Raw genomic sequence first — 14313 nt, 5'->3', positions numbered from 1 at the left:
TTTAGAATCTAATTAATTTAAATGAAGTCTGTCTCGGGTGAAGAGGATTTATGTTATGTTATTAAATGTTGACCAGTAGTATTGTTGACGAGTGACATAACAGTACATTTACTGTTTAACCACAGGTGATCAATGGCCATTTCTTTCAATAGGGGTCTCTTTACATGAAACCCTACTGTAGAGGAGGTATTGTTATTTACACAGAGTACAGGTGGAAACCGTTTGTAACCACTTGAGTGTATGAGGGGGAGGGGCTGATTTGTTTAGGGGCTGCCCCATGGGGCCAGTAGGGGTAATGTCAGTAGCCATGCACACTAAAGAGATAAATAGATCCCTTAACCCCATATATAACGGAGGTCAAAGGTCATTGAGCACTTTGAAGTTTAAGGTGCCAATCAACAGGTGTGGGAAGACAACCTAAGCCAGACAGGTGAAATTGATAGGAGTGCACTAATCAACAAGTAAACAGAGGTAGCAGTTGTTGTTGGGTATTACTGTTCTGTAGTGAAGGAGTGGGGAGGGGGTACCAGTAATTCAAGATTGTCCAGGTGTATGCATGTGTGTTAAAAAACGGCCAGGTTTACAGCACAGGTAAAAAATTTGACTTGGCTTAGATTTTGAAAGCCCGCATATATGTAAACACAGGTAAATTATATAATGTTTGAAATTGATACAATTGTTGAGCAAAATTCACTACTTATTGAATTCATCATAATCTGCATGAATCACCTAATATAAAGTATATTGTGTATCATTTAAGTTTCTTTAATGCAGAAATAACAGTATTTAATTAAGTTTGTGAGTTTACTATAGTGCACTCGATAAAGTATTTAAAGAAGTAAGGATATATGTAGAAAGCATTTACCTATATATTTACTTATTTATTTATTCAAGTGATTGTCGCTTATTTACAAAACAAATTAATTTGAATTATATAATTAAATGTTTGTTTGTTTGCTAGAATTTTCTCCCCGTGAACAGCTAGGGTCATTTTGAGGCGGGGTCTCCTTGTAGTAGTTGGTGACTACCTCACTGAACAACATACAGAGGCCAGTCTCATAAAATAAATACAGTTTTTATTAGTTTGAACGACTGATATGAGTCACATAGTAATTAGATGATTTATAACTGAAAGAAGCTTACACCCATATTTGTAACTAAATATGATACAGAAAATCTGTAAAATTGTGCCGCTGTACATTCCACGCTGAAATATTTCGTCACGCCTCCTCCACTTCATTTAGATATCATGCGACACCACAAACAACCGTAAACAAATCACAGCATGGCAAGTGATGTAGGTGTATTGTTTTTGTTGCAATGGTAAACCATAATTAAAGCTCATTTTTCCTCAATTACTTATATGTTATGGTTACATGCATAGGTAGTTAATGGGTTAAGAGTATATCAGAAATATCGAAAATATTACACTCAAAATGGTATTGATAGTCATTGGCGGGATTTAATGATCACACTTGAGGTGGAATTTACATTTTCAAAAAACTTGAACTTTTAAGAACTTTTGGTTATCTTCATACATTGTTGTAATGTTCTAAAATACAAGATTCTTGTTTTAAAGCATTTTTTTTTTTTAACTCAACGATGCCCCTTTAAAATGCATCATGTTTTCAAATGAGTTTCACAGAAAGTTGAAATCTGTAAAGATATCTTTCATGAACAATAACTTTGGGTGTAAATTTTAATTTTCAAATGGTTTTGAGATAGGACTTGGAAATCGGCTAATCAGTCGTGATGAGTTAGTTATTGAAAAATAATTGAATTATAGTCAAAATATTCAACAAAACCAATTCATCATTGCAGAAATTGAAAATTATTCCACAGAGTTTAAAAATGACCCATTAGGACTATTTCCTACTTCAAGAGGCTCAATAGCATGTATTTGCATAATGCTTTATATCAGTGAGAAAATCATGATGTCATTTTCATTCATAAAATTAGTGATTTAAGTAGTAGTTAGTGTACATGTAATTATAAATGAATGACATAATCAAGTCCCAGTCTGGTTGTTGCATTTTTTTCTCTTGTTACATTTGGGGTCAACGATTGTGTTGAAGGAAGGCGATAAGACTGCTGCATCTATCTTCGAGAGTGGAGGTCACAGGGGTCAAGTCCGCAGGTCTTGTCATTACATTTTACCTCTCCTGTTGCGACAAGAAAAGATAAAATGAAATCCTGAGGTGTCAGAGGTATTAATGTGTATACATGGCATTATCAGATTCTGTTTCTCCTCCATTTATCACTGACCAATTTTCATTGTTTCTCACTAGAAGAAGATATTCTCGTGAAAGAGGTGCTGGGGGAAGGGGCAGAAGGCCTATCACATGAAAGACTCGCAGTGACAAAGACTGGAGAGAGTGTTCATGTTTCTAAAAATAAAACCAAACCGGAAAGCACTGACAGTTATGTATGGAAGCAGGTACCAGCTGTAAAAAAAAAACCATTTCCCTCCTCTTAAACATCTTGTACATTCGTTAAACAAACAACATACTTGCATGCTAGCTAAATCATGTTGACAACATGCCTTACTGTTAGTCGGTCTGAAATATATTCACTAATGTCTAGTAAGCCTGATTAGGTTGCAGGTAAATAAATACTAATTTGCAGTGTTATCACGCCGGAATCAATGACATGTCTGCAATTATTTTCAGACAATTTAAAAAAAATTCTTGCCACCCTGGAAAAAAAACCCGGTATATCCATGTTCTCTTCTGTCTGTTACTCAAAAAGTGAAATTGTGGGCCCTCATTTGAGAGAAATACGGAAGTTCAGAAAAATGTCATTTAGTTATAGATGTAAATGTGTCTACCACATACATGACAGTAGAACATTTGTCTATCAGAATACAACAGCATTCTACCGATCCTTCTAATATAGCGGCCGCGGTTGCCGAGTAGTTAAGGTGTCCTGACACTTTATCACTAGCCCTTACACCTCTTGGCTGCGAGTTCGAAACTCAGGTTGGTTGCCTGGTACTGACCATATAATATAACCTTCTTATATTTCAATAAAGTTATCTCTCTTTGATATTTCAGACTGACTGCACTATTGTGAAAAATATCTTAAGATAATTTTAGATTCTCTTTGGATTTATGTAAGTTGTATCTGTGTTTCAGATTGTTAAATAATATTTGGTCAATGCTATATATGATGCATTTATATAATGTTCAGAAATGAAGTAGAAGATTGAAGTTTAGAAGTATGTAATATTTCTAAATGAACTTCTAAATTCAGGGATAAAACCTTCAATTTCAGGGATAACACGTCAAACCTAAAATGGGGTTTCCAAATCACAAAAAAATCTGAGGTTTTTCATCTTTATTTTAATTTCTGTATTTGTTGACATCCATTTTGACCAGTTTTAATTGCTTGGCATGATATTACCCGCCAATTTAGTTTATCAGGGTGTCTGCAATTGTTTGACATTTATAATTTACATTACATCACATTACAAAGATGATATAATTGATATGTTCGGTGATACATATTATAGAACAATATTGATCTTAAATCCAAAAGATATTGATTACGGATGGTCGTAGATTTAAAGATAGACTTTTGGTCATTGAAGATGCATTTTGGTCATCCATTCATAGATATGTATGTATATGGATGGTGCGTTTTGGTCTCATTTCAACAGATTTTCAGTTATACTATATACAATGTATTTTGGTAGTTTTATATATATTCTCTCTTAATATTTTCAGTTACGGAAGGTGTGAACCATTCATTATATTTTTGGTTATGGATGGCGTGAACCATTCACTATATTTTCGGTTATGGTTGGTATGAACTGGTTGTCCTTTTACTAAATTTTTGGATATGGACGATGTATTTTGGCTGTCCATCCAATAGATATTCAGTCATGGATGATATATTTTGCATTGTCATGTTGTGACACCGTAAAATGGTCCTGACACCAGACCACCTGTCTATTGACCTTACCTGTGATCCTGATACTACATACTCAGGACACCTGTAGAGTGTCAGTGTATCAATACAAGTCTATGATAAAACAATGATGATAGTAGATTACCTATACCAGGTACTGGTATATGTCCTCACCTCATTCTGGCATTGCATACTGTGGCAGGCCTGTGGTATGCTGTGGCATATCGTGTCAGACTGTGGCATTCTGTGGCATACTGTGGCATTGTGGCATTATATGTCATACTGTGTCGACCTGTGCAGGTGGCACTCTGTGCACGTGTCATACAGTAGAATTTTGTCATACTGAGTGAAATTGTGGCATTCTGTGTCATACTATGGCATTCTGTGTAATCTGTATCATTATGCGACATTGTGTGGCAATCTGGCATTCTTAGTCTGTTATTTCATTCTGTGTCAAACAGTGTCATTTGGTACATGTGTCATCCAATGGCATTCTTAAATTTGTCATACTGTATCATACGTATACTGTGGCATCCTTTGTCATACTGTATCATACGTATACTGTGGCATCCTTTGTCATACTGTATCATACGTATACTGTGGCATCCTTTGTCATACTGTATCATACGTATACTGTGGCATCCTTTGTCATACTGTATCATACGTATACTGTGGCATCCTTTGTCATACTGTATCATACGTATACTGTGGCATCCTTTGTCGTACTGTATCATACGTATACTGTGGCAACCTTTGTCGTACTGTATCATACGTACACTGTGGCATCCTTTGTCGTACTGTATCATACGTATACTGTGGCATCCTTTGTCGTACTGTATCATACGTATACTGTGGCATCCTTTGTCATACTGTATCATACGTATACTGTGGCATCCTTTGTCATACTGTATCATACGTATACTGTGGCATCCTTTGTCATACTGTATCATACGTATACTGTGGCATCCTTTGTCATACTGTACCATACGTATACTGTGGCATCCTTTGTCATACTGTATCATACGTATACTGTGGCATCCTTTGTCATACTGTATCATACGTATACTGTAGCATCCTTTGTCATACTGTATCATACTGTGGCATCCTTTGTCATACTGTATCATACTCATACGTATACTGTGGCATCCTTTGTCATACTGTATCATACGTATACTGTAGCATCCTTTGTTATACTGTATCATACGTATACTGTGGCATCCTTTGTCATACTGTATCATACTGTGGCATCCTGTGGCATCCTTTGTCATACTGTATCATACGTATACTGTAGCATTTTTTGTTATACTGTATCATACGTATACTGTGGCATCCTTTGTCATACTGTATCATACTGTGGCATCCTTTGTCATACTGTATCATACGTATACTGTGGCGTCCTTTGTCATACTGTATCATACGTATACTGTGGCAACCTTTGTAATACTGTATCATACGTATACTGTGGCATCCTTTGTCATACTGTATCATACGTATACTGTGGCATCGTTTGTCATACTGTATCATACATATACTGTGGCATCCTTTGTCATACTGTATCATACGTATACTGTGGCATCCTTTGTCATACTGTATCATACGTATACTGTGGCATCCTTTGTCATACTGTATCATACGTATACTGTGGCATCGTTTGTCATACTGTATCATACGTATACTGTGGCATCCTTTGTCATACTGTATCATACGTATACTGTGGCAACCTTTGTCGTACTGTATCATACGTATACTGTGGCATCCTTTGTCATACTGTATCATACGTATACTGTGGCATCCTTTGTCATACTGTATCATACGTATACTGTGGCATCCTTTGTCATACTGTATCATACGTATACTGTGGCATCCTTTGTCATACTGTATCATACGTATACTGTGGCATCCTTTGTCATACTGTATCATACGTATACTGTGGCATCCTTTGTCATACCGTATCATACGTATACTGTGGCATCCTTTGTCATACTGTATCATACGTATACTGTGGCATCCTTTGTCATACTGTATCATACGTATACTGTGGCATCCTTTGTCATACTGTATCATACGTATACTAGCTGTCGCATCCTTTGTCATACTGTATCATACTGTTGCATTCTGTGTTATACTGTGTCATACTGTATCATACAGTGGCATTTTGTGTCATACTGTGTAATACCATGGTATTCTGTGTCGAACTGTTACATGCTGTACATGTGTCATACTATAACATATTTGAGCATCACGTATCTATGATTATAACATACAAATATGTACTAGGAATGTCATGATCTAAATCTGTCATTATTGGACATCCTAGATACAAATTATAAATGTAGGATCATTATTCAAGCTCATATGATTTAACTAATTATAGTTTTCTAGCTGATATTTCTGTACACATTATAACCAACCCATCTAAATGTCAGCGATATACATATTTGAATGATTATTGCACGATTCTGGGGAGCAATTGTAGCTTCACCATAAAATGTATCGGGTATTTTGTGACAAAAAACACCTATAGGAGGCAGAACGATCTACTCATTAAAGCAAAGTTTCTTACTTGTGGGAATAGAATAACGATGATGACAGCGTATTTTAACATTTAACTATAGATAAATCTGTTCAGAACCAAATTCTAGCAGAGTTAAACAAAATATATGGAACGCTTAGTTGTTTGTTAGAGAACTCTTGGGATAGATGTATGTCCAGGAAGCTGAATGCTTTCAGGACTACCGTGTGATTGATAGTGTCTTGTTAAGAGAATTGTGTATACCTATCATCAGCCCATGACACTCTGTGTTAAAAAAAGGTACCAACATTTAAATGTTAAATGTCATCTTCTCTTATAATTAGACTGTCTTGAATTTTGGAGACTTTGAATTTAGATCTCTGAGAAATATGTCATGGTTATTTTACAGTTTTACAGGGTGCCGCTGTGGTTGAGTGGTTAAGGTGTCTCAGCACTTTATCACTAGCCCTCCACCTCTCGGTTGCGAGTTCCAAACATACCGAACGTGGGGCAGTTGCCAGGTACCTGACCGTAGGCCAGTCGTTTTTCTCCGGGTACTCCTGCTTTCCTCTTTCTCCAAAACCTGGCACGTCCTTAAATGACCCTGGCTGTAAATAGGAGGTTAAACAAAACAAACAAAACCAAACTTGAATAGTTGAGGAATTCTGCATTGTATCTCTATAGCTATTGCCATTTGTCAGCAATGGCAGCAGACAAAGTGAAGTAAAACTCCACAAATTTTAAACTTTGACAACCTACTGACCTGAGAGGATGTCTTTTTCCCTGACCACTTACATTGTATGACCTTTAAAGCTCTAACAAGGGTGTTAGCTGACCACAGGACCTTGAGGGAAAATGTGAAACCCCATCAAGGTAATAACTTTTCATAATGGTCAACATTAACAGTACAGGTAATGTTCAGAAACAAGTACCTCTTCTTTTTACGTACTTTGGTATGAAACTTGATTTGGAACAAGATTGTTCTCAGTTATAAGCCCCCTCCCCTCTCTTTTCTCCTAGGGGTGACCATTGGGGGCTTATTGCCAGTCGAGTATAGCTCTATGAATGTTCTTTTTCTTTTTCATTATGTAGGATTTTAATGTGTACCTCGGTAGAAGCTTCTGCAGATGTTTCAATGATCTGCAAACAAATTTTTACCATAATTTCATGGCCAAGAAAAGTCAACTGCAAGCTTCTTTGAGTGGTTATGATCAGTTTGCTCTCTGTGAATGAATCTGAATTGAATTAATCCACATGACACCCTTCTACTGAATTCACCAGAACAGCTGAACATCTGGCTCTAGAATGAGTTTTCTTAAAGTCATACGTAATATGTATGATATTCACGTGAAAAATACATGTCCAGATTTCAGGGAATTAAGACTCTCAGGATGAAGAAATTAATTTTAAAAACACCTGATGTTTTAGGGGTTTTTTTCACTGTCATCATCATTATTTGGAGGTGTTGATGCATGGTTGTTTTCCCAATTCATTGCTATTGTTTTATTTTCATTTTTGGTACGGACTAGTATAGGCTTAGCCTATTGTCCAGTCCATTAATATATATCTTTATGTATAATTGTATGTACTGTAGATGAAATATTGAATGAAAAAATATTTTGACATTAAATTATTGTACTGATAATATTTACTTGTCGATTTTCAACTTAAAAAATTCCATTTCTCACAAAATATTCAAAGTAAAAGAAAAATTTTGTAATTTTTTTTCAATTCATATTATATAGTTATATCAAGTAAAACAGACAGTTTTGTGTTTGAAAATATTGTAGATCTTATGCATTGAGGTAAATAAAAATGGTTTTTGCATGTTCATGGCTTTAAAGAAAAGTCCATGTCTTCGTGACTGTCAGTACATTATCTGATTTGTAAGGTGCAACTTCAAAATCTTCTTATATATGGAATGACTTTATGGCGAAGAGTAGCAGCGCCTAATACAGTTTACATCATAAAATTGGGGATAATTTCTCAAGTAAAATCTGGTGGAAGCAAGACATTACTATTAATTAAATTGGAAAGAGATCTGTGAGGCCTTCTAAGTGACTTGTACATCTCGAACATATTGTACAACTCTCTGTATATAGATTTTAAATCCTTCCGTCATGAAAATGTATAATAGAATCGTAGAATATTTTAAAAATTTATATAACATCTGAGTGGCAGATCCAGATTGGATTTGAAGGGGGTAGGAGGTTTTGTTCACATCAGTGTCAACGAAGAATAATATGTAAAACGGGTTGTAGCTGAATATTATTCAATGTATATAGCCAATATTTTAGATAAATACGACACCAAGAATAATTTGAACCCCTGCCCCCAAACCAGATACACCCCCCCACCATCCCCAACCTCCCACCCCCATCTGATATGCATTCAGATATGTACACTTGAAAAGTTAAAGATAGGTTGCCTTACATATATATGACTTGACTTTTCAAAACGTTGGGCCTACATTTTAAATGGGATATATAGATTATTTTGAATAAATTGTATTATAAGGAGAATAAAACACATGTGGTGGTATATTGAAAGCTTCGCTTTGTACAATAAGCCCCTCACGCTGTGTATGATGAGATTCATGGGGTCTTGAACACACCTTGGAGCAACAGCTATTACAGGGTCCAATGGCCGATTAATCACATACAGTCTTTCCAGAAGGTAAACAAAGACATCGAGAGTCAACACTCTTGTCTGCATATAGGTAATACAACGGGATTTCCTACTCAGATTTATCAAATTCATATCCCTCTTTCATACAGTGGTCAGACCAACAATGTATAATCACTTAATCTCGGGGAGCTCGAGTGGGTCAAGGGTAGAGATGACTTTTAAGCGCCAATTATTACAGATAAATACCCTTCCCATTCATGTTCCACAGTTTGTCTTCGGGATGGTTAGGATATTGAACTGTTCAAAGCTCTAATTATAAAGTGTTCGGGTAGCTGTTATGTCTCGTGTAGTATGGTTCGAGTATCTGATAGCATGGCGAGATGTTAATCAGTGTTGAAATAATTCATAAGTGTATACATTTAAAACCTCATTCATTGATGATAATTCATCTAAGGAAAAATCATATGTATCGCAACTGCTTTATTAAACAAATCATTTATGCTTGATTACGACTGGAATATAACATAGTGTTTGGTTTTGTGTTTGAATTAATATTGGAGCCAGTCAGATTGTTCATGCACTTGTCATACTATAAGTGTATTGTATTATATAGCAAGAGGAGTGGGTTGTGTCCAAATAGTGTAAAAACCAGGCTCTGTCTCTCAGCTGATGGAGCAGGTTTGTGTGGTTCTGTAGAGTGAAAAATACAGTCTGTCACTCAGCTGATGAAGCAGGTTGGTGTGGTTTGTACAGTGTACAGTCGAACCTGTCTATAAAGGACACCTAAGGGACAAGACAAAGGTGTCCTTTATAGAGAGGTGTCCTTTATATAGAGGTTCAACGAGTTATGTCCCTTATAAACGAAGAAACAAACCAAAGTCTGTTTATAGTACACTATATGTCTCCTGATTTATTATATTTAAACACTTAAACTTATGAATAAAAGACAAATAATTAAAGATAAATGCTTAATTAATTAATTTCCAATCATTCATCTGACACAAAAATTTTAATAATTTATATTAAGCCTATAGTTTCAAAACAAATCTTCACAATATCATACTATACTGAATATCAATTCAGACAAATACTCAACATAGACAAAGAAGTAAAGGTAATTCTTATCATAGTAAAACAATTTTCATTAATCCTCAATATTTTGGAAAATAAATATGTTTGAAATATCTTTTGTATTACAACATTAACTCTTTATAAATGAAAGTGCATTTTCTCTGATAATTATAATCCCTAAGCATTTATTTTGAGACCTATTTTCTGAAATCCATGTAGGGATATAATTTAATAAATACCGTTTTCTGGTTCAGTCAATTAGTATAGTGTATACAAAGACACTCGGAACTCTTCAGCCGTTCTTAATATGTTACGTAGTCATATTCCGAGGAGTTCCGAGTGTGAGAAAATGGCGGCTGACAACCATGTGCCTGCGACTGTCAGATTTGCATACGGTTAATTTTGTAAGTAAAACAATTATGACAGACATAACTATTGCTTTGTCCCTCTTTTGTTGGTCTTGATTTAATTACCCCCTGACCATTCTTGTTGTCTAGGCTATGGTTGAATGGCTAAGCTTAGCTGTTACCGGTGGGGTTGAGTAAACAAACACCTCTGCCGATGGCGATCGGTCACTCTCTTGTAATTACTGCCCATTGTTACAGCAACTTACAGGTAACAGGACAATTAGTGACTGATGAAGTGGCTTCCTAAGTTAGCATTGCTGCCAGAGGAGTTGAGTAATTAAGGCTTTGCTTGTTATTTAGAAACTTTTTACACACAAATATCAACACGGCTATGGTTTCACGTGTCCGTTATATGGAATTTTTAACAACTTTACGGACAAAAATAAGTGTCCGCTGTCCGCATTAGGAAGGTGTCCGCTATATACATGATATTTATATAGTGATTTTCATTGGGGATTCCTGGAAGTGTCCGTTATGGACAGGTGTCCGCTATATAAGGGTGTCCGCTATTACAAGTTTGACTGTACATACTTTCTCTGTCACTCAGCTGATGGAGCAGGTTTGTGTGGTTTGTACATTGTAGATACTTTCTCTGTCACTCAGCTGATGGAGCAGGTTTGTGTGGTTTGTACATTGTAAATACTTTCTCTGTCACTCAGCTGATGGAGCAGGTTTGTGTGGTTTGTACAGTGTAAATACTTTCTCTGTCACTCAGCTGATGGAGCAGGTTGGTGTGGTTTGTACAGTATAAAATACAGTCCCTGTCACTCAGCTGATGGAGCAGGTTGGTGTGGTTTGTACAGTGTAAAAGACAGTCTCTGTCACTCAACTTATGGAGTAGGTTGGTGTTGTTTGTACAATGTAAAAGACAGTCTCTGTCACTCAACTTATGGAGTAGGTTGGTGTTGTTTGTACAGTGTAAAAGACAGTCTCTGTCACTCAGCTGATGGAACAGGTTGGTGTTGTTTGTACAGTGTAAAATACAGACTCTGTCACTCAGCTGATGGAGCAGGTTGGTGTGGTTTGTACGGTGTTAAATACAGTCTTTTTCACTCAGCTGATGGAGTAGGTTGGTGTGGTTTGTACAGTGTAAAATACAGGCTCTGTCACTCAGCTGATGGAGCAGGTTTGTGTGGTTCGTACAGTGTGAAATACAGATTCGGTCACTCAGCTGATGGAGTAGGTTGGTGTGGTTTGTACAGTGTAAAATACAGTCTCTGTCACTCAGCTGATGGAGCAGGTTGGTGTGGTTTGTACAGTGTAAAATACAGTCTCTGTCACTCAGATTATGGTCCCTCAGCTGATGGTCCTAGTGTTGGTGTATGTGGTTTGGACATCATGTAAAATATAATCACTCAGCTGATGTTCAATCTAGATCCATTTACAAAGCAGTTCGATGTGGTTTGTACATATTGTAAAATACGGCTCTGTCACTCAGATCCTGGAGAATGGCTACTGCTGCTTTCGCTCAGTAGGTAGCACTGTGGATAATCACATCATAGACCTAGGTTTCATTTCTGTAGGGATGTGTGGTAGAAATGTGACTTCGTAGTAACTTAAACGGTATTATTTATTTCATTTGAAAAGAACCATAAACTTATATGAAGTCACTGCTGTTAAGCTTGGTGTCAGCATATAGAACACTCTTCTTTGCTGTATGTATTCCTGGTTCGACTGTAAATTACACTGGAAACAAGACAGAGACTGTGTTATGTTATAAGTGATATCACTAACCACACTGACAACAATATTGACCATTTTTAAAAGGACACCTTAAGATATTGAAGTGGTCACCTGTAACGATATACCTGGATTGATACACCTGTAAATCACAATTATGACAGGTGAAAAAGGAGGCAACACTATAAGCCATGTTTGAGGATGGATCTAGCATTTTGTATACCCTGTTGTGATGGGCCATAAATTTAACCTGCTAAACTGTTTGTCCAGATAAACCTAAAGTGTTTGATCAACAATATGATCTGCTTGTAGCAAATGGATCTCTACATGTCTCGAAACAAACAGTCCCCTCCAATATTTACACGATACATGGTGAAGTCTAGTAGTAAATTCTCTCACAGCCTTGACTTCACTCTATAAAGCTGCTACACTGATGTAAAGGAAATATACAATGTGTCCTGAAGTTCAATAAAGTTCATTGCTATCTTTTTCTGCGTTGATTTTGTCTCCATATAAAAGATTGATTCAGGTGTTTCCCATTTAGACAAATCTTTTTTGACTGTTATCTCTCTAGACACCTAGCTGTAGTAAGTTTGTTATCTACTTAGACATCACAAGTTAGACTGTTGTCTCTCTAGACACCTAGCTGTAGTAAGTTTGTTATCTACTTAGACATCACAAGTTAGACTGTTGTCTCTCTAGACACCTAGCTGTAGTAAGTTTGTTATCTACATAGACACTACAAGTTAGACTGTTGTCTCACTAGACACCTAGCTGTAGTAAGTTTGTTATCTACTTAGACATCACAAGTTAGACTGTTGTCTCACTAGACACCTAGCTGTAGTAAGTTTGTTATCTACATAGACATCACAAGTTAGACTGTTGTCTCACTAGACACCTAGCTGTAGTAAGTTTGTTATCTACTTAGACATCACAAGTTAGACTGTTGTCTCTCTAGACACCTAGCTGTAGTAAGTTTGTTATCTACATATAGACACCACAAGTTAGACTGTTGTCTCACTAGACACCTAGCTGTAATAAGTCTGGTGTCTCCAAAGACACCTCTGATTAGCCTGTTGTCTCCTTAGACACCTGTAATTGGCCTTTTATCTCCCTAGACACCTGTAATTGGCCTTTTATCTCCCTAGACACCTGTAATTAGCCTTTTATCTCCCTAGACACCTGTAATTAGCCTGTTATCTACCTAGACACCTGTAATTGGCCTGTCGTCTCCCTAGACAACTGTAGTTAGCCTGTTGTCTCCTTAGACACCTCTGATTAGCCTGTTATCTCCCTAGACACCTGTAATTGGCCTGTTATCTCCCTAGACACCTGTAATTGGCCTGTTATCTCCCTAGACACCTGTAATTGACCTTTTATCTCCCTAGACACCTGTAATTAGCCTGTTATCTCCCTAGACACCTGTAATTGGCCTGTTATCTCCCTAGACACATGTAATTGGCCTGTTATCTCCCTAGACACCTGTAATTAGCCTGTTATCTCCCTAGACACCTGTAATTAGCCTGTTATCTCCCTAGACACCTGTTATTGGCCTGTTATCTCCCTAGACACCTGTAATTAGCCTGTTGTCTCCCTAGACACCTGTAATTAGCCTGTTATCTCCCTAGACACCTGTAATTGGCCTGTTGTCTCCCTAGACACCTGTAGTTAGCCTGTTGTCTCCCTAGACGCATCTGATTAGTCTGTCGTTTCCCTATAAGCTAGACACCTGTAGTTAGCCTGTTGTCTCCCTAGACGCATCTGATTAGTCTGTCGTTTCCCTATAAGCTAGACACCTGTAGTTAGCCTGTTGTCTCCCTAGACGCATCTGATTAGTCTGTCGTTTCCCTATAAGCTAGACACCTGTAGTTAGCCTGTTGTCTCCCTAGACGCATCTGATTAGTCTGTCGTTTCCCTATAAGCTAGACACCTGTAGTTAGCCTGTTGTCTCCCTAGACGCATCTGATTAGTCTGTCGTTTCCCTATAAGCTAGACACCTGTAGTTAGCCTGTTGTCTCCCTAGACGCATCTGATTAGTCTGTCGTTTCCCTATAAGCTAGACACCTGTAGTTAGCCTGTTGTCTCCCTAGACGCATCTGATTAGTC

The 14313-nt window shown here is 37.0% G+C and overlaps 1 protein-coding gene across 1 annotated transcript in view; it reads left to right on the top strand.

Moving 5' to 3' along the window:
* The window catches only part of LOC117343012, a 77218-nt gene that overhangs the window by 675 nt on the left and 62230 nt on the right, over window positions 1–14313 (top strand).

The sequence above is a fragment of the Pecten maximus genome, chromosome 14, assembly GCF_902652985.1.
Source record: "Pecten maximus chromosome 14, xPecMax1.1, whole genome shotgun sequence".
Taxonomy (NCBI): Eukaryota; Metazoa; Mollusca; class Bivalvia; order Pectinida; family Pectinidae; genus Pecten; species Pecten maximus.
Note: the sequence above shows the minus strand (reverse complement) of the source record. Positions and strands in the feature narration are given on the sequence as shown.